Source organism: Pteropus medius, unplaced genomic scaffold (genome assembly GCF_902729225.1).
Source record: "Pteropus medius unplaced genomic scaffold, Ma_sr-lr_union100, whole genome shotgun sequence".
Classification (NCBI taxonomy): Eukaryota; Metazoa; Chordata; class Mammalia; order Chiroptera; family Pteropodidae; genus Pteropus; species Pteropus medius.
Window position 1 is genome coordinate 1,807,172 of NW_024354360.1, and position 22,512 is coordinate 1,829,683.

At 34.4% G+C, this 22,512-nt stretch overlaps 1 pseudogene; it reads left to right on the forward strand.

The window, feature by feature from the left end:
• The first annotated feature begins 2,299 nt into the window (after window positions 1-2,299).
• LOC120594166 (uncharacterized) lies at window positions 2,300-2,393 on the forward strand (annotated as a pseudogene).
• Window positions 2,394-22,512: the final 20,119 nt, after the last annotated feature.

Sequence of the window (22,512 nt, forward strand, 5' to 3'; positions counted from 1 at the left end):
GAAATGGCAGGCACAAACTTTATTGTGGGGAGCGTGCATCTATTGTGGGGAATGTGCTTCTGCTCCATTATATATGTCAGAGAACAGTAGTGGTATTCTGCCACACATGCGTGATACAATAAGCTGAATCATGCTTACATATGTTAAGTGCAGGCATCCTACTACACTAATGTAACATTCTAAATCCAGGATCTTATTCCTAGCTTTGAGCCTAGATCACAGCCAGACCTAGGACCAGTCAAGCCTGGGATGAACAAATATCAATTAATGTAATCAGTCACATCAATAGGCTAAAGAAGAAAAATTATATAGTGGTATCAATTAATGCAGAAAAAGCATTTGACAAAAATCCAACACTCATTTTTGCTAAAGATTCATCAAACTAAGTATAGAGGGAAAATTCCTCAAAATGATGAACATCTACTAAAAAGCTCCAGCTAACATACTTAATGGTGAAAAACAAGATAATTTTTTTCTTACAACAGTAGCAAAGCAAGGATGTACCATCGCATGACTCCTATTCAACATCATACTGGAAGTCCTAGTTAATGCAATAGACAAGTAAAGGAAATAAAAGATATGCATATATGGAAGAAAAAATAATGCAGTCTTTGTTTGCAGATGCCATAATTGTCTATGTAGAAAATCCTGAAGAACTGACAAAAAATCCCTTTTGGAACTAATAAGCTACTATAGCAAGGTTATAAGGTTATACAGGTTTCAAAGTTAAAATATGAAGCAAAATTGTTTTTTTATATACTAGCAATAAAAAATTAGAATTTGAAATTAAAAACACAACACTATTTATGATTGTACAAAAAGAAAATGTTTAGGTATAAACTTAATGAAATATGTGTTAGCTTTATGTGAGGAAAAACTACAAAACAGTGATATAAAAATCAAAGAAGACCTAAATAAATAAAAGGATGTTTTATGTTTATGTACAGAAAAATTCAATATTGTTAAGATATTAGGTTTTACCAACTTGATCTATAGCATTCTAATAAAAATTATAGCAAATTATTTTTCTGATACTAACAAAGAGATTCTAAAATGTATGTAAAAAGGAAAAGAAACAGAATATCCAATACAATATTAGAGAAGAAAAATGTTGGACTAATACTACCAGACTTCAACACATACTATAAAGATATGATAGTTAAGACATTGCAGTATTGGTGAACTAATAAATGAAATAAAATAAAGAGCCCTGTAATAGAACTACATATATATAGTCAACTGATCTTTGACAAAGGGACAAAAGCACAGCAATGGAGAAAGAACAGATTTTCAGCAAGTGGTGCTGGAACAAGTGGACATCCACAAACAAACAACAAAAATAGAATCTAGTCACTGAATCTAGTCACTATTCATAAATAATAATTCAAAATAGATCACAAAACTAAACAAAAAATGCAAAACTATAAATCATCTAGAGGATAATATAGTTAAAAATGTAGGTAATTTTATGTTTGATGATGAGTTTTATGTATAATACCAAAAACATACCCCATGAAAGAAAAAAATGGTAAATTTAATTCATTAAAATTTAAAACACCTGATCTGCAAAAGTCATTTTTAAGAGAATGAAAAGACAAGCTTCAGACTGGAAAAAAATGCTTGCCAAACACATAACTGTTAAATGACTTGTATCCAAAATATATAATGAACTTTTAAAACTTAGCAATAAGGAAACAAAACAACCGAATTCAAAAATGAATATTTACCCAAAAAACTTTAAAACATTTATCTGCAAAGGTATATGCACTCAAAGGTATATGTTCATAGCAGCATTAGTCATGGTGCTGAAGACATGGAAACACCCAAAGTGATCTATGATAGATGACTGGAAAAAGAAAATGTGGTACATATATACAATGAAATATTACTCAACCATGAGAAAAAACGAAATACTGCCATTTGTGATAACATGGATGGATCTTGAGATAATTATGTTAAGTGAAATAAGTTGGACATAAAAAGTTGAAAACTATATGATTTCACCCATATGTGTGATATAAAACTAAAAGCAACAAACGAACATGACAAATAAGCAAAGACTCATGGACACAGACAGTGCATTAGTTTACCAGAGGGAAAAGGGAGTCGGGGGATGTAGATAGGGGTGAAATGTGTCAAATATTGGTGATGGAAGTTAAATCTAACTGTGGGTGGTGAATACACAATGCAATGTATATATGACATATTGTTGAATTGTACACTTGAAACTTATTTGATTTTATTAATCAATGTCACATTAATAGTTTTAATTTAAAAATGTGCAAAAACTCTGAACAGAATACTTATTTCAGTAGCACATATACTAAAATTGGAATGATGCATGGCCCCTGCACAAGAATGACAAATACATTTGTTAAGCTTTCCATATTTTAAAGACATAGATTGGCCGAATGGATAAAATTGTTTAAAAAACATTGTAAAATGATAAGAGTGAATTCATCAGGAAGATAAAATAATGCATATTTACATCAATATCAAAGCTCTAAAATGTATGAATTAAACGTTGACAAAATTGAAGAGATAAATAAATAGCTCCACAATAATAGTAGAGGACTTCAATATTCTACTTTAAATAATGTCAGAACAACTAGAAAAAATATCAATGAGAACATAAGGACTTGAAAAATACAATAAGCTTAACACAATTGGATCTAATAGACATTATATATATGTGCGTGTGTGTATATATATATATATATATATATATATATACACACACACTACCTTCAACAGAAGCAGAATACACATTTTGTGCATATGGAAGATTCTTCACAGTAGATTATATTTTAGGTCACGAAATATGTCTTAATAAATTTTAAACACTGAAATCATACAAAGTATTTTTTCTGGTCACAATGGAATAAAACTAAGAATCAATAGTCAGAAGAAAATGGGATAATACAAAATTATATGCAAATTAAACAGCATACTTTTAAGTGAACAAAGGGTCAAAGAGGAAGTTGCAAAGGAAATTAGAAAATATCTTGAGACAAATGCAAATGAAAACATAACATACCAGAATGGATGTGATATTGTGAAAGCAGGATTAAGAGGGGAATTTATAGCTCTAAACACTTACATGTATAAAAAGAAGAAAAACTTCAAACCAACAACCCCACTTCATACTTAAAGAAAAAGAAGAACAAGTTAAACTAAAGCTAGCAGAAAAAGTGAAATAATAAAAATTATAGAAGAGTTAAAATAGTGAATAGAAAAACAATGAAACTAAGAGTTGGTTCTCTGTAAATGTCATCAAAATTGACAAACCTTAGATAATTAACTAAGGAAACAGAAGTGAGGATTCAAATAACTAAAACAAGAAATGAAAAAGAATTTTACCACAGACTTTACAGAAATAAAAAGGATTATAAGAGAATACAATGAATAACTACACACCAGACAATTTGATAACTTATATGAAAAAATAAATTTCTACAAACACATAAGCTACCAAAACTAAAATCATAAATAAATAGAAAATCTGAACAGATCTATAACCAGTAAAGGGATTAAATCTGTAATCAAAAGCCTCCCAGAAAAGAAAATACCAGGACTAGATAACTTTACTGGAGAATTCTTCTAAACATTTAAAGAATTAATACCAATCCTTTTCAAACTCTTTTTAGAAAGTTAAGAGGAGAGAACACTTCTAGATTCATTCTATGTAGTCGCCATTACCCTGATACTATAGCCAGAAAAAAATATTACAAGAAAGGAAAGCTAAAGACCAATATTCTTGATAAATACTGATGCAAAAAATCCCAGAAAAATACTAGCAAACAAATTTCAACAGCACATTAAACAGACTGTACGCAATGACCAACTGATACTTATTGCTGCAATGCAAGAATGGTTTATCAAATGAAAATTAATCAATGTAATATATATCATTAACATCACTAATTATTAGAGAAATGCAAATTCAAATAATAATAAGATGACACTTCACACCTATTAGTATGGTTACCATGTAAAGAATACTGGTGAGGATATAGAGAAACTGGAACTCTTGTTCACTGCTGGTGAGAATGTACAATGGCACAGCCATTGTGGAAAACAGTATGGTGGCTCCTCAAAATATTAAAAATAAAATTTCTATATAATCTAGCAGTCTTACTTCTAGAAGTATATCTGAAGAATTGAAAGCAGGGTCCCAAAGTGATATCTGTACACTCATGTTCATTGCAGCATCGTTCACAATAGACAAGTGGTGGAAGCAGAGCAAGTAAGTATCTATTGATGGATGAATGGGAAATCAAAATGTAGTGTATACATGAAAAATTTATTCAGACTTTAAAAAGGACATTTTGATACGTGCTACAACATGGATGATCCTTGAGGATATTATGTTAAGTAAAATAGCTAGTCCCCCCCAAAATAAATACTGTATGATTCCACTTATACAAGGTATTTATAGTAGTCAGAATCAAGGAAATAGTGATTGCTTGGGGCTGAGTGGAGGGGAGTTGTTTGACAGATATCAGATATAGATTTTCAGTTTTGCAAGATGAAAAAATTCTGGAAATTGGTTGCATAAAATGTATACATACTTAACACTACTGAACTGTGCACTTAAAAATGTCTAAGACTGTAAATTTTATTTTACAATTCAAATTAAAATAATCAATTAATGTAGTACTCTTTGGTAATGAAATAAAGGAAAATAACCACATGATCATTTCAACAGACATAAAATATAATCTGACACAATCTAAAATTTTTTCAAGGTAAAAACTCTCAACAAACTAGATTAGATGTAAACTACAATACAATTAAGGACATTTTTATTATGAAAACCCACTGTCAACATTATGCTTACTGGTAAATGATCAAATACTTTCCCTTTAGCATAAGGAACAAGACAAGGATGTTCATTCTTGTCACTATATTTTATATGTAGAGAAATTTGAACCCTCACACATTGCTGGTGGGAACTTAAAATGTTCAGACACTTTGGAAAACAGTTTGGTATTTACTAAAAAGACTAAATGTAGAGTTACTATATGATCCAATCATCCACTCCCAATTATATATCTAAAAGAAATGAAGACATAAATCTACACAAAAACCATTCACAAATATTTAAGCTCACCTTATTCATAATAACCCAAAGAGGGAACAACTGAAACATCTATCAACTGATGACTAAAGAAAATATGCTATATTCATACAATGGAAAATTGTTCATCAATAAAAAAATCAAGTATTGATATGTGCTACAACATGAGCAATGTATATGCTTCCATTTATTTGTTGTATCTTCTTTAATTTCTTCAATGACTTGTAATTTTCCGAGTTCAGGATTTTACCTCCTTGGTTGAATTTATTCCTAGATATTTTATTTTATTTTCTGATGTGATTGTGAATAGAATTCTTTTCTTCATTTCTCTTTCTGTTAGTTCATTATTGGTATATAAAAATGTAATTAATTTCTGTTTATTAATTTTGTATCCTCCTACTTTACCAAATTTATTTATCAGTTCTAACAGTCTTTTGGTAATATCTTTAGAGTTCTCTATATATAATATCATGTTATCTGCAAATAATGACATTTTTACTTCTTTCTTTCTAATTTGGATATGTTTTATTTCATTTCTTGTCTGATTGCTGATGGCTAGGACTTCCAATACTATGTTTAATAAAAGTGGTGAAAGTGGACATTCTCGTCTTGTTCCTGATCTTAAGGAAAATGATTTTAGCTTTTCACCATTGAGTATGATGTTAGCTGTGGGTTAGTCATAAATGGTCTTTATTATGTTAAGAGATGTTCCCTCTATTACTACTTTGCTAAGAGTTTTTTTTTTTATCATAAATGGATGCTGGATTTTCTCAAATGCTTTTTACACATCTATTGATATGATCATATAATTTTTATCTTTTATTTTGTTAATGTAGTGTATCACATTAATTGCTTTATGGTTATTGAACCAAACTTGCATCCTAGGAATAAATCTCATTCTATCATAGTGTATTATCTTTTAAATGTATTGCTGAATTCAGTTTGCTAATATTTTGTTGAGGATTTTGTACCTATAATCATAATGGATTTTGTCCTATAATTTTCTTTTTTTGTGGTTTCTTCATCTGGTTTTGGTATCAGGGTAACACTGGCCTTGTAAAATGAGTCTTTCATCCTCTTGAATTTTTTGAATAGTTTGAGAATGGTAGGTATTTATTCTTCTTTGAGTGTTTGGTAAAACTTACCCATGAAGACATCTGGTCCAGGATTTTTGTTTGTTGGGAGTCTTTTGATTACTGATTAAATTTCAATAGTAGTTACTGGCCTGTTCAGATTTTCTGTTTCTTCTTGACTCAGTATTGGAAGATTATATGTTTCTAAGATTTATCCATTTCTTCCAGATAGTTCAATTTGTTGGCATATAACTGTTCACAGCATTTTCTTATAATTCTTTGTAATTCTGTGGTGTTGGTTGTTCCTTCTTTCATTTCTGATTTTATTTATTTGAGTCCTCTCTTTTTTCTTGATGAGTATGGTTAAGCGTTTATCAATTTTGTTGATTTTTTTTCACAGAACCACCTCTTCATTTTATTGATCTTTTCCATTTTTCTTTTAGACTCTCTTTTGTTTATTTCCATTCTGTTCTTTATTATTTCCTTCCTCCTCTCACTTTGAACTTTGTTTCCTGTTCTTTTTCTAGTTTGTTTAAGTATAAGTTTGGACTGTTTCTTGGAGATGTTTCTTGTTTCCTGAAGTAGGCTTGTATTGCCATGAATTTTCCTCTTAAGACTGCTTTTTCTGTGTCCCATAGATTTTTGGTCATTGTGTTTTTGTTTTCATTTGTCTCAAGGTACCTTTTTATTTCTTCCTTGATCTCACTGTTAACTCATTCACTGTTTAGTAGCATGTTATTTAGCCTCAAAGTGTTTGTGCGTTTTTCAGTTTTTTCTTGTAATTGATTTCTAGTTTCATACCATTGTGATTAGAAAAGATGCTTGATATGAGTTTCATCTTCTTAAGTTTATGGAGAATTGTTTTGTGAACTAACATGTTGTAATGCAGGAACACCAGGCCAGGACCGCACACCTGGGATATTCCAGAAAAACCACCAGGAAGACCAGAGAGGAATGACATACTGTTTGTTATTCATGGGGCAGGGAAGCCTCAGCAGCGGCCAGTTGGAGCTGCAGGAAAATGCACCTGGCCAAAGACAAGCAATGTTTTATGCACACAAGCAGAGGGAGGGGTAATCTCATTGGGGGAGCAGCCACCTTCTCAGGTGCACAGGAGCAAGATGTGCTGCTTGGTTACAGGAGCAGATAACGTCCATGGGAGCAGTAGAAAACGTCCTTGGGAGCAGCAGAAAATGTCCTTGGGAGCAGGCATTGCTGAAAGCTCTTTGTGTATGGCCTTCCTTTGCTGCTGACTGGGCAGTCATCAGTCTGTGGAGGGGCTATGTTCTGAATTAACCTTATACATGTGGTCTATTCTGAAAAATGTTTCATGTGCGCTTAAAAACATTTTATGTTCTGTTGCTTTGGGGTAAAATACTCTAATATCAAATCCATCTGGTCTAATATGTTGTTTAAGGGCACTGTTTCCTTGTTGATTCTGTTTGGATGATCTGTCCATTGATATCAATGGGGTGTTAAAGTCCCCTACAATTACTATATTACTGTCGATCTCTCCCTTTGTGTCTGTTCATATTTGCTTTTTGAATTGAGATGCTTTTACATTGAATATACATCAGTGTTTACAAGGGTTATATCCTTTTGTTGGACTGATCCCTTTATCATTATCATTGTGTCCTTCTTTGTCTCTTGTTTCAAAGTGTACTTTGTCTGATATAAGTATTGCTACTACAGCTTTTTCTTTTTGTTTTGATTTGCATGAAATATATTTTCTACTTCTTTACTTTCAATTTGTTTGTCTTTCTAGCTAAAATGGGTCTCTTATATGTATGTATGGGTCTTGTTTTCTTATCCATTTAGCCACATTATGTCTTTTGATTGGAGTATTTAATACATTTACATATAAAGGGATTATTGGTAGCTATGTAGTTACTGTCATTTTATTATTCATATTTATGTTCTTTTTTTTTCCTTTTGTTTTCTTTTTTAAAAGAAGTCCCTTTAAAAATTGTAATAATGGTTTGGTGGTGATGAATTTCTTTAGCTTTTTCTTCTATGGGAAGCTCTTTTTTTTTTAAGCCAGTTTATTTATTTATTTTTTCATACTATCTATACATAATTTTTTAAAAACTTTATTTTTTTTATTTTCCCCCTCCCTTTGGGTAACCACTTGTCCATTGTCCATGTCCATGCGTCTCTATTTGTCCTGTTCATTTGTTACTTTTAGGTTTATATCACATATGTGATATCATGTGATTTTCAACATTTCTGCCTGGCTTATTTCGCTTAGTATGATTATTTCAAGGTCCATCCATGTTCTTGCAAATGGCAGAATTTCATCTCTTCTTATGGCTGAGTAATATTGTATATATGTATATATGTACCAGTTTCTTTAGCCAATCATCTATCATAGGACACTTCGGTTGCTTCCATGTCTGGCCACTGTGAATGATGCTACTATGAACATCGGTGTGCAAATATCTTTTCAGATATGGGTTTTCAAGATTTTGGAGTAAATATCCAATAGAAAGATTGCTGGATCATATGGTAGGTCAATTCTTAGTTTTTTTGAGGACCCTCCATACCGCTTTCCACAGTGGCTGTACCAATTTGCAGTCCCATCAGCAGTGTATGAGGGTTCTATTTTTGTTCTATTTCTCTAAAAACTGCTGATGGGATTTTGATGGGGATTGCCTTAAATCTGTATAATGCTTTAGGTAATAAGGTCATTTTAACTATGTTGATTCTTCCAATCCAAGAACACAGAATATCTATTCATTTCTTTGTATCTTCTTCGATTTCTTTTAATAGGGTCTTGTAGTTTTCATTATATAGGCCCTTCACATGTTTCGTTAGATTTATTATTAGGTATTTTATTATTTTTGTTGTTGCAATTGCAAAAGGAATTATTTTTTCCACTTCTTTTTCTGACACTTCATTATTAGAGTATAGGAATGCTCTGGATTTTTGAACGTTGATACTGTATCCAGAGACTTTACTGTATTTGCTTTTTGTTTCTAGTAGTATTCTTGTGAAGTCTTTAGGATTTTCTATATAGAGAATCATGTCATCAGCAAATAGTGACAATTTGACTTTTTCGTTTCCTATTTGGATGCCTTTTATATCTTTCTCTTGTCTGAGTGGACTTGCTAGGGCCTCCGATGTTATATTGAATAACAATGGCGATAGTGCACAGCCTTGCCTTGTTCCTGATCTTAGAGGGAAGACTTAGTTTTTCACCATTAAGTATAATGTTGGCTGAGGGCTTGCCATCTATGGCTTTTATTGTGTTAAGGTACTTTCCTTTTATAGTGATTTCGTTAAGTGGTTTGATCACAAATGGATGCTGTATCTTATCAAAGGCTTTTTCTGCATCTATTGATATGATCATATGATTCTTATTTTTTAATTTGTTTATGTGGTGTATTATATTAATCAATTTGCGTATGTTGAACCATCCCTGTGCTCCTGGGATGAAGCCCACTTGATTGTGGTGTATAATCTTTTAATATGCTGCTGTATTTGGTTCGCTAGTATCTCACCTTATTTAGGATTTTTGCATCTATCTGTGTTCATGAGAAATATTGGTCTATAGTTTTCTTTCTTTGTGTTATCTTTACTAAGTTTTGGTATCAAGGTAATATTGGTCTCATAAAATTAGTTGGGAAGTGTTGCCTTCTCTTCTATTTTTTGGAAGAGTTTGAGGAGAATAGGTATTAAATCTTTGAATGTTTGGTAGAATTCACTGGTGAAGCCATCTAGTCCTGGATTTTTACTTTTTGGTAAGTGTTTCATGATTGTTTCAATTTCCATAGTGCTGATAGGTCTATTTAGATTTTCCAGTTTTTGATTCAGTTTAGGATAGTTATATTTTTCTAAGTACTGGTCCATTTCTTCTAGGTTATTAAATTTGGTGTTATATACTTTTTCATAATATTCTTTTATGATCCTTTGTATTTCTGCAGTGTCTGTCATAATTTCCCCTCTTTCATCCCTGATTTTGTTTATTTGTTTCTTTTTTCTTTAGTGAGTTTAGCCAGGTGTTTGTCAATTTTATTAAACTTCTCAAAGAACCAGCTCTTTGTTGCACTTTTTAAAAATTTTTTTGTTTCCAATTTCATTTATTTCTGCTTTAATTTTGATTATTTCTTTCCTTTTGCTGACTTTAGGCCTCATTTGTTCTTCCAATTCTAGCTTTTTAAGATGAAGCATTAGATTATTTATTTGGGCTTGTTCTTGTTTTTGGAGATAGGCCTGTAATGATAAGAACTTTCCTCTTATAACTGCTTTTGCCATGTCCCAAAAGTTTAGATATGTTGTACTATCATTATCATTTGTTTCTATGTATCTCTTGATCTCTATATTTCTTCTCTGACCTAGTTATTCTTCAGTAGTATGTTGTTTAATCTCCATTTATTTGTGGTTCTTTCCCCTTTCTTTTTACAGTTGTTCTCTAGCTTTAAAGCATTGTGATCAGAGAATATGTTTGGTATGATTTCAACCTTCTTATATTTGTTGAGGCTATCTCTGTGTCCTAGTATGTGGTCAATCCTTGAGAATGTCTCATGTGCACTAGAGAAGAATATGTAAGCAGTATTTGGGGTTTAAAGGCTCTGTAAATGTCAATTATGTCCAGTTGGTCTAATGTATCATTTAAAGATGTTATTTCCTTATTAATTTTCTATTTGGATGATCTGTCCATATCTCACAGTGGGGTATTTATGTCCCTTACTATGATAATGTTTTGTTCTGTTTCTCCCTTTAGTTCTATTAGTAATTGCTTTACAAACACTATTATTAATAAGTGTTATGTCTTCTTGGTGCATGATTCCCTTTATCATTGTCCCTCAGTATCTTTCTCTACCTTTTTTATTTTGAAGTCTATTTCATCTAATATTAGTACCGCTACCCCCGATTTTCTCCGAATGGCATTTGCTTGAAATATCATTTTCCGCCCTTTCACTTCGAGTCTATATTTGTCTTTGGAGCTGAGATGTGTCTCCCGGAGGCAGCATATGGTTGGGTTATGTTTTTTGATATATTTTATTGATGAGTTCAGTTCACTTACATTTAGGGTGACTATTGAAATATGAGGTCTTCTTATAGGCATTTTATCTCTTGCTTTCTGGTAACTTATTGTTTCCATTGCTTCCTTGTTCTTGTGTTTTTGTTTGTTTGTTTGTTTGTTTTAATTTTGGTTGGCTTTTGTCGGTTTTCCCTCTGATTCTTCTTGTTTTATGCTATATACTTCAGTTCTGAATCTTTGGCATGTGGTTACCCTTATGAATATAAAAAGGATAGTTGTATATATACAGTCGTCCCTTTTCTTCTGTGTGTGCCTTTACTCCATTCTCCTTTGTGAATTCAGATCTTTGAATCCTTCTCTTTTCAGTCATTGTTATGTCATTTTGTCTCTATGTATGCTGAACTTTCATTACTATCTTGCTATATAGCAAATCTCTTCTTATTTTAAGCTTATAATGCCCTGTTCTTAGTAAGGGTTACACTCCTCTGCTTTTTCAGCCTGCTAGTCACCTTACTCCTAATTATGCATTTTTTTTTGGTCATTTTGTTTTAAGTGAGCTGACCTTTTTCCGTATTTCCTGTAGTGCAAGCCTCATAGTGGAGAATTCTGTCAATTTTGTATGTCTCGAAAGGTTTTAATTTTTCCTTCATATCTAAAGGAGAGCTTAGCTGGATACATTATTCTTGGCTGGTAGTTCCTTTCATTTAATAATTTGAATATTTGATTTCACTCCTTTCTGGTTTGTAAGGTTTGTACTGAGAAGTCCAACCATAATCTAATGCCTTTTCCATTATAGGTTATCGCCTTCTTTTCCCTGGCTGCCTTGAGAATTCTTTCTGTTGATTTTTGATAATTTTAATATTATGCGTCTTGGTGATGGCCTTTTTAGGACAAAATAATTGTGTGTTCTGTTTACTTCTTAAATTCCAAGCTCCAGCTCATTCTTTAGATTTAGGAAATTCTTGTCCACTATTTGTCTGAAAATGCTTTCTAATCCCTGCTCCTTTTCCTCCTATTTGAGAATTCCCATTATTCTTATGTTTCTTCTCCTAATGGTAGCAGCTAGTTCTAGTATTTCTATTTCATTATTTTTCATTCTTCGATTTCTCTCTTCTTCCTTCTGATTTATTTCTAGATTTCTCTCTGTGATATCACTGATCCTTCCCTCCATTTGGTCAATTCTATTTCCTGAACTTGTTATTTCATTTTTCAACTCTTGCAGTGTGTTCTTTATCTCTAGAAGGTCTATTCAGTTCTCTTTGAGGGTTTTGATCTCCTTAATAAAGAATTCATTCTTCTCAACCAGTTGTTTTTTCAATTCCTGAAATTGTTGATATGATTCGTTTCGGATCTCACTCAGTTTTTTCAGAAGTACCATCCTGAATTCTCTGTCATTTAAATCACATATTTCTATCTCTGTAAGCTTATTTTCTGGAGATTTTTCTCTTTCTTTCTAAGATGCCTTGTCACTTTGGTTTTTCATGGTGTTTAATAGACTATTTCTCTACCTGGGCATTAATGGAATTGTGTTCTGCTTTTTTTTTTTTCCCCAGAAGGAAGATTTATTATGTAATGGTCCCTAGCCTGTTGCAAATAAGGTGTTTTTCTTTTGGTTACCAGTAGGTGGCATCTAAGTCTCTTGGATCTCTGCTTTATATAAAGTGTTAATAATGTCTTCTTTTTCCTTATAGATGTTTAATCATACTTGCTGCCCTCAGTCTCAGTTCCTGTCAGTGTTAGTGACAGTTTCAGTAGCGTTTGCTCAGATTCCCCTGAAGCTCTGCGGCGTTCTGTCTTGGAGGGTATGTGGGGAGGGGCCCTCTGGGTTGGTGGTTGGAGGCTGCGGCTCAACCTCAGTTTTACAACTGTGGCTGGTAAAAATCAACTGCTTTTTTTCTGTCATCCCCACTTTTCTGGCATCCCTGTTTCTCTGACTTCTGCCCTGATGATTGGGCATTGCCACTGGCTGTGTGAAGCTCACAGCATGCCCAGGCAAGGCTATTCAGGGAACTCGCAGCTCCTTCTCCCCTCCCTCTCCTCCTACAGGGAGCTCTGGCTGCAAGAGGCAGCTTCGTTGTTTCTCCCAGCCCACCCCCATACACCCGGGGTTCTAACCTGTGGTAGCTTTTATGTGTAGATCCCGCACGTGCTGGTGTGCTGTTTGAGTGTTTTTTGTTGAGTTTTAGATTTTCAGCTTATTGTTGTTTCAAGGGGAGAGATCTGGGAATGTCTCTCACGCTGCCATGTTTAATCCAGGAAGATCTTTATCTCTCCTATTTTAAAAGACTTGCTGGGTAGAGTAGTCTTAGTTGTAGTTCCTTGTTTTGCATTACTTTGAATATTTCCTGCCAAACCCTTCTGGATTGCAAAGTTTCTGCAGAGAAATTAGCTGACAATCATATGGGAGCTCCCTTGTAAGTCATTGACTGCTTTTCTCTTGCTACTTTTAATATTCTCTCTTCATCTTTAATCTTTGGCATTTTTATTATAATATGTCTTGGTGTGAGTCTCTTAGAGCTCATCTCATTTGGGTCTCTCTGCACTCCCTGGACATGTGTGTCTATTTTTTTCTCTAGGTTAGGGAATTTTTAGTCATTATTTCATCAAACAGGTTTTATATTTTCAATCCCTTGCACTCTCTCTTTCCCTTCTGGTACTTTTTTGATACAAATGTTAAAAAGCTTGATGTTGTCCCAGAGGTCACTTAAACTATCCCGCTTTTTAAAAATTATTTTTGCTTGTTGCCATTCTGATTTTTTTCCAGTACCTTATCTTCCAAATTGCTGATTTTATCCTCTGCTTCATCTAATCAGCTGTTGATTCCTTCTAGTGTATTTTTTATTGCGCTTATTATATTCTTCATTTCCGACTGCTTTTTTTTTTATGGTTTCAATGTTCTTTTTTATGTTACTATCTCTTTGTTGAAGTTCTCATTACTTGATCTATTCTTCCCTCAAGTTCACTGAGCATCCTTATAACCAGTGTTTTGAACTCCATATCTGGTAAATTGCTTGCCTCCATTTCTTTCATTTCTTTTTGTAGAGTTTTGTCCTTTTTTTTTTTCATTTCAGACATGTTTCCTTGTCTCTTCATTTTGGCTGCCTCTCTGTGTTTGTTTTTATGCATTAGTTAAATCTGCTACATCTCCCAGTCTTGGCATGGTAGCCTTACATAGTACGTGTCCTGTGGGACCCAGCGGCATAGTCTCCCAGGTCACCTGAATTGAGCACTCCAAGAGAGTCCTTATATGAATTGTTTGTGCCATTCTGTTGTAGCTGAGCCTTGACTGCTATTTGTTCATTAGTGGGTGGGATTGGCCCTCAGTCCGACTCGCTGTGGGGACTGGCCACGACTACAGTGGAGACTGACTATATGGAGTGGTATTTGCTTAAACCAGGCTCTGGTGCCCTCTGAGACCATCCTGTGGATGTGCCATTTGTGGAGATAATCAGCTGTTTCTCTGTTGTGGTCTGTGCCTAGTCACCAGGTGTGTTGCTTTTGGGGCCTTTTGGGAAGGGCTTTGGTGCAAGCCAAGGTCAGCTGCTGCCTATTCCTGGTCCAGGTCCACCTAGTAGGAGTTATCAAGTGATCTGCATTTGGCAGCTGCCTGTGCTGGGCCCAGAGATGTGTGATAGAGGTCATACTGTGATCCAAGTTTGGATGTCCTCCTTGCTGAGCCTGGAACCACACAGGAAAAGGCACAAGGCATACTGAGGCCAGCCATCACCTGTCTATGGACCTTGGGGAGCTTTTAAAGCTTGCAGCCTAGGCTGCAGCTGCCTGTGAAGCACAAATAATCAAAGAGCCAATGGCAGTGTGTGAGTTTGGTGGGGCAAGTGGTGTTTACTAGGTTAAAGCAGACTCAGATTTTGCACCCTTGGGTGGGGGTGATCAACACAAGAACAAAAGTGCCTCTTGCCCTGAAGCCATACAATTCAGTCTCTCTCCATAGGTCTCTGGTGTCTTGAACTGCTATCCCTTTGCTGGAGCTCAGGGTGAGTGCCTGTGAATGAGTAAATCTGTGCATAAGCCCTTTAAGAGGATTACTGGGTTTCCAGCAGCTCTCCCTCTCACTCAGAAGAAATCCTTACTAAATTGAATGTTGTAGGGTCTCAGGGAGTCACAAGGGTGGGGCAAGTGATATTTTCCTGGTGAATGCAGATTCAGATTTGGCATTTGTCTTCTTCTATAGACTGTGTGGGTGGAGGGCTCAACAGAGAGACAATGGTGGCCATAGCCCTGATGCTGTTGTAGCCGCCAGCCCCCGAAAGACACATGGACCACCGGAAATCAGTGAGTTATAGGAAATACGCTCTTTATTCAGCCAGCTGGGTCTGCCAGGGGTACGCAGACCCCAAATTAAGCAGCCCCGAAATGTAGAGGTACAGGGTTTTTAAGCCCTAAATCCCATTCCTCATTCTGTCTTAAACACAAAGGTCTATTTTTCTCCTATTCACTACCTGTCAACCCACAAATCAGTTGTGCAAGCGGGGGTACAGAAGCAGAAAGCTTATTGTTAGAATGTTACGTTCTCATGGGTGATAGCCTATGTTCCCATGGGCGATAGCCTATGTTCCCATGGGTGATAGCCAAGCAGTAATTTTCCAGCCAGCACAATGCCACACAATTTAGTTTCTCTCCATATGTCTCTGGCACCTTTTGAGCTGCTGTCCTTTTGCTGGAGTTCAGGGTGAATGCCTTAAACAAACGAGTCTCTGTGTGAACCCTTTAAGAGGGCATTTGAGGTTCCATCAGCCATTCATCTCGTCAGGATGGGAAGGAATTGCCATTGATAATTACAGTCATTTGTTGTGGGGACAACTCTTCCTGGGATTGGATTCTTGGGCTAGGAGCTTTGTGTGGAGCTAGGACCCATTGCTCTTCAGTGGAGACTTCTGCAGCTGAGATATTCATCCCAATTCTTAAATGCCACATGTGGATATAAGACCAATTCGTTTTGCATCTCTGCTCCTCTTACCAGTCTTGATGGGGCCTCTTCTTTGTCCTTAGTTATAGGAGTTTTGTTCAGCTAGTCTTCAGGTGATTCTCCAGGTTGATTGATCTATAATTTAGTTTTAATTTTGATGCAGTCATGGGAAAAGGTGAACACAGCACTTAATTCTCTGCCATGTTGAGTGGAACCCTTACCTATTAATTTGTAGATTCTGTTGAATTTTCTACATAGTGTCACCTACATACAGAAAAATAACAATTCTATTACTTTTCTTTCAAGTTTTCTCCACTCCCCTTCCCTGACATCTGTTACTGCACTGACTTGGAATCTCTACTACAGAGTTGAATGAAAGTGGAGATTGTAGACATTCTTATATTTTTGACTTCAGAGGAAAAATTTTTAAAACTTTAAAGAATAAGATTGCTTTAACTTTTGTCTGTGTTTGTAGATGACCTTTGTCAGATTAAGAAACTTTTCTCCTATTTCTAGTTTGCTAAGAGTAGCTATCAATAACATATATTAATTTTTATCATTTTGGAAAGTATTGAGCTGGTCCTTTGTTTTATCAATGTGGTGTCCTCATTAACGTGCACTGCAGTCTTGTATTTAAGGCATACGTTTTGTAGGCTGTACATAATCAGATACTTTTTTATCTAGCTTGACAATCTTTTAGTTTTGATAGGAGTCTTCCATTTTCACTTAATGAGCTATTCTCTTTAAAGTTAATTTAGGGGTTGAAGCTACGATCTTTCTCTGTGTTTTATATTCTCTGAGAACTATACTCTTCATTTTAGGGGTAATTAAAAATTGATTTCAAGTCAAATTAGAAGTTATGAAAGCTAGTTATAAGAGGGAAAGCTTAAGAAATAAAATTGGCTCAATATATTTTCTTAGTTTCCTGAAATTAAAGTTAGTCATACAATAAAAAATATTAAAAATTATTCAGTAGTCATTACCTATCACAGCTTATCCACCTACCATTGTTTATTCATTTGTATTTGGTCATTTACCTACTTCAATTTATCCACCTATCACCATCATGTGAAGAAGCACCATAAAATTAGAATATTACCCTCAAAAGTTTTTTTTTTTTTTAAATTTAAGTATAGTTGGTATACAATCTTATATTGGTTATATTGGTTTCAGGTGTACAATATAATGATTCAACATTTTTATACCTTACAATGTGGTTATATCACTAATTCTAGTAATCACTCGTCATTGTGTAGACTTATCACATTATTATTGACTATATTCTCCTTCCTCTTTTCACTCATTCCTCCCACCCCTTTCTTGTAACTATCTCTTTGGTCTCTACTTCTATGGGTCTGTTTTTGTTTTCTTTTGTTTTGATATGTTTTTAGATTCCACATATAAGTGAAACCATACAGTATTTGTCTTCTCTGACTTCTTTCATTTAGCATAATACTCTCTGGATCTATTCATAAATTGCAAATGGCAAGATTTTATTCTTTTTTATTGCTGCATAATATTCCATTGTGTGTGTGTGTGTGTGTGTGTGCATCTTATTTACTCATTCATCTATCTATGGATAATCTTCTTTATCCATTCATCTATCTGTGGACACCTGGGTTGTTTACATTGTTTTAGTTATTGTAAATAATAAATACAGGAGTGTATGTAATTTTTCAAGTTAATGTTTCATCTTCTTTGGATAAATACACAGAAGTAGAATTGCTAGGTTGTATTGTATACTCATTTTTAGGTTTTTGAAGAATCTTCATACTGTATTCCATAGTGATTTCACCACTTTGCAGTCTCACCATCAGTGCATGAGGGTTTCCTTTTTTCCACATCCTCATTAACATATGTTATTTTTTGACTTTTTGATAGTAGCCATTCTACTGATGTGAAGTGATATATCATTGTGATTTTGATTTACATTTCCCTGGTGATTATTGATGTTGAACATTTTTTCATATGTCTATTTGCCATCCATATGTTTTCTTTGGAGAAATGCCTTTTTAGGTCCTCTGCTCATTTTTCAATTGGATTGTTTATTTCTTTTTTATTATTGAGCTGTATGAGTTTCTTATTTGTTTTGAATATCAATCCCTTATCAAATATATCATTTGCAAATATATTCTTCCATTCAGTGGGTTACCTTTTTATTTTGTTGAAAGTTTCTTTTGTGTGCAGAGCTTTTGCTTCCCAAGATACTGTCTCAACATATTATATATAAATATGTGTGTGTATAAACATACACACTTCCTTGGTACTTATCTACTAAGAAAATAGAATATCTTCACCGATAAAAATAAATGACTCTATACTGCAGAGTTTCAAACATGGCTGAATGTTAGAATCAAAAGAGATCTTTAAAAAGCATATTCTAGATTGAATTTGATTCAATTAGCCTAGGATGAATCTGGCTTTTGGGTGATTCTGACATATGTTCTACTTTGGGAAAAAAAAATGTCTTAAAGGACTATGAAATAAATTTAAATGTTAATGGTAACATAAAAGCACACTGTTTGTAACTCATTGAACTTATATCTCAGTCAAAGTGTGTCTTGACCAGAAGAGCTAGATGCTGACTTCTAAAAAGATATATATTTTCCCTAAATTTACTCTTTCATTAGATAGCTATATATGCATACTTAGGTATAGTTAGTATTGATGAATGGGCATAATTAAAGCAACTATTCAAATCTGAAAATGATCAATCTACTTTTATTCCATCACAGTTTCACCTAAACCTTACATTGGTATGAAGCAGACATCACAAATTGTTCTCAGATTGCTTATGTGGGAGGCAGTGGGGATGATTTTTATATTCTGTGCGAAATAAAGGGCAGCACCAGTTCACTCACCAGAAATGCTTGGTTTGAAAAAGCAGAACAATTGAAATGTCCCCAGAATACCCAAGATCATGTAGCAAACCTGAATATGTGGTCCTTTTTGCTCTCATTTTCTTTCAACTCCATTTTCTTCTGTGAAAAAAAAAAAAAGAAAGAAAATAATTTGGTGCTTTCTGTGGGAAGATTTTCAAGTATTGCCTTTTAAAGAGCAATTAAAAGTGAATTGTGGGCAGTATTTGAAAAGAGTGCTTCATTTCTAAAGCTATTGAGATAAAAGTTAAATTAAGCCTGCAAGAGTTCTCTCAAAAGCAATTTTGGATGAGAGTAATGTGCAAATTGTAATCATGAGGGAACTTGCATAAACTCAACACTGAACTCTATTATTTAGCAACTGTATTGAAGTTCTAAGGCTATTCCTGTCATTTCAATAATAAAATATCAGAAAAAAGTTTTATGACAAAATGCCAATCAGAATAGGTCAGAAATCAGAATTGTAAAAAATGTCAAGTTCACATAGCAGGTTGGTACATTTCAACAAGTTAGAGTCACCCAACTCTTTACTCCATTTCTCAAATTCAGACTGTTTTTATTAGATTCTCTACACTAGCGGGCTTTACCAGTAGGGTCCCATGTCTGTGGTCTTCCCATTAGATTTTCCAGTGGGAAGTTCTGGAAGATCAGAGGGAGAGCAGACAGGTGAGGTAACCTTAGGAGGGCTGAGTTCTTTCATTGAACATCATTGTTCTTCTCAAGCCCTATTTCAGTCTCTGTTGACCAGATCTTCCTCTAGTCTTTTTGAGAGTGAGGGTGGTAACAATACTTACGCTATACCATTTCTGTGACAACCCTACAAACTTCTTATATATTATCAAAGGCTCTTCATGAATAAATTTTCCACAATCCTAATTTGGATCCTGACTGACACACTTTGGTATGCCATATTTTATTCACCAGGTGTAGATAGTTAAGAATAAAAATGGATTTTAAAAACTAAAATGAGAGGAATAGGAGGAAATATGGCACAGTGAGAGACATCCCCAGATCTCCCCTCTAGAAACAACAATAAGCTGAACATCTAAACTCAACAAAAAACACCTAAACTGCACAATAGCACGTCTGAGCGTGGGATCTGCACATAAGAGTTATCACAGGTCAGAACCCCGGGAGTCAGGTGGTGGACTGGGGGAAATAAAGGAGCTGCCTCTGGCAGCCACAGGAGCTCCCTGTAGTGGGAGGAGTAGAGGGAGGGGATAATGTTCCACAACTTCCCTGAACAGTGTTGCCTGGGAGAGTTTGTGAGTTCCACGCAGCCAGCAGCAGGGCCCAGTCATCAGGGCAAATAGCAAAGAAGCAGACAGCAGAGAAATAATAGTTGATTTTTATGTCACAGTTGCAAAACTGAGGCTGAGCAGCACCCCCTAAACCCCAAACTAGAAGGCCCCTCCCTTCATACCCTCCGTGACCGATCATCATGGAGCTCCAGAGAAATCTGAGCAAACACTACTGAAACTGTTGCTAACACTGACAGGGTTGAAACTGAGGGTAACGAGCATGATTAAATACATACAAGAAAAAAAGACATAATATAAAGGCATTAATTAAGGCTTTATATAAAGCAGGGATCCAAGAAGCTTAGATGCCACCTACTGGAAACCAAAAGAAAAGGACCTTCTTTGCAGCAGGCTAAAGAGAGACCTTTATAATATAAATCTTCTTTCTGGAAAAAAGCAGAATACATTTCCATTAGTACCCAGGTGGAGAAATAGTCCATTAAACACCATGAACAACCAAGATGAAAGGCATATCAGAAGAAAAGAGAACCAGAAAATAAACTTACAGACATAGAAATATGTGACTTATATGACAGAGAATTCAAGATGGTATTTCTGAAAAAACTCAGTGAGTTCCGAAACGAGTCATATGAACAATTTCAGTAATTGAACGAATGCCTAGATGAGCAGAGCAAAAAGACTGAAACCCTAAAAAAGAACAGAATAGACCTTCTGTAGATTAAAAAAAAACACACTGCAAGAGTTGAAAAATGAAATAGCAAGCTTGGGAAATGGAGTTGACCAAATGTAGGGAAGGATCAGTGATATTGAAGACAGAAATCTAGAAATAAATCAGAAAGAAGAAGAGAGAAACCGAAGAATGAAAAATAATGAAAGAGAAATACTAGAACTAGCTGATACCATTAGGAGAGGAAACATAAGAATAATGGGAATTCTTAAATAGGAGGAAAAGAAGCAGGGATTAGAAAGCATTTTCAGACAAATAGTGGACGAGAATTTCCTAAATCTAAAGAATGAGCTGGAGCTTGGAAATCAAGAAGTCAACAAAACACCCAATTATTTCAATGCAAAAAGACCATCACCAAGACACATCTTATTAAAATTATCAAAAATCAATGACAAAGATAGAATTCTCAGGGCAGCCAGGGAGAAAAAAAAAAAAAAGGTAACTTATAAAAGAAAACCCATTAGATTATCCTCGGACTTCTCAGCTCAGACCTTACAAGCTAGAAAGGAATGGAATCAAATATACAAACTATTAAGTGAAAGGCTAGAATAATGTATCCAGCTAAACTCTCCTTTAGATATGAAGGAGAAATTAAGACTATTTCTGACATATAAAATTGACGGAATTCTTCATTATGAGGCCTGCACTACAAGAAATACTGAAAGAGGTCAGCTCACTTAAAACAAAATGACAAAACAAAACAAAAAAAAACATAATTAGAAGTAAAGTGACTATCAGGCAAATAGAAGCAGAGGAGTGCAATCCTTACTTAGAACAGGATATTATAAGCTAAAATAATAAGAAGAGAATTGCTATAGCAGGATAGTAATGAATGTTCAACATACATAGGGACAAATTGAGATAACAATGACTGAAAAGGGAAGGATTCAAAGATCCAGATTCGCAAAGGGGAATGGGGATAAGGTATGCGCAGAAGAAAATGGATTACTATCTTTTACATATTCATAATGGTAACCACATGCCAAAGATTCAGAACTGAAGTATATAACATAAAACAAGAAGAATCAGAGGAAAAACCCACAAAAGCCAACAACAACAACAACAACAACAAAACAGAAACAGAAGGACAAGGAAGCAATGGAAACACCGAGCTACCAGAAAGCAAAAGATAAAATACCTATAAGAAAACTTCATATTTCAATAATCACACTAAATGTAAATAGACTGAACTCATCAATAAAAAGGCACAAAGTTGCAGAATAGATCAAAAAACAAAACCAACCATATGCTGCTTCCAGGAGACACATCTAGGCTTCAAAGACAATATAGACTCAAAGTGAAAGAGTGGAAAATGATATTTCAAGCAAATGCCATTCAGAGAAAAGCGGGGGTAGTGGTACTAATATTAGATGAAATAGACTTCAAAATAAAAAAGGTAAAGAAAGATACTGAGAGACACTTCATAATGATAAAGAGAATTATGCACCAAGAAGACATAACATATATTAATATTTATGCTCCCAATCAGGGAGCCCTAAAATATGTAAAGCAATTACTAACAGAACTTAAAAGAGAAAGAGATCAAAACACTATTGTCATAGGGAACCTACTGTTGAATA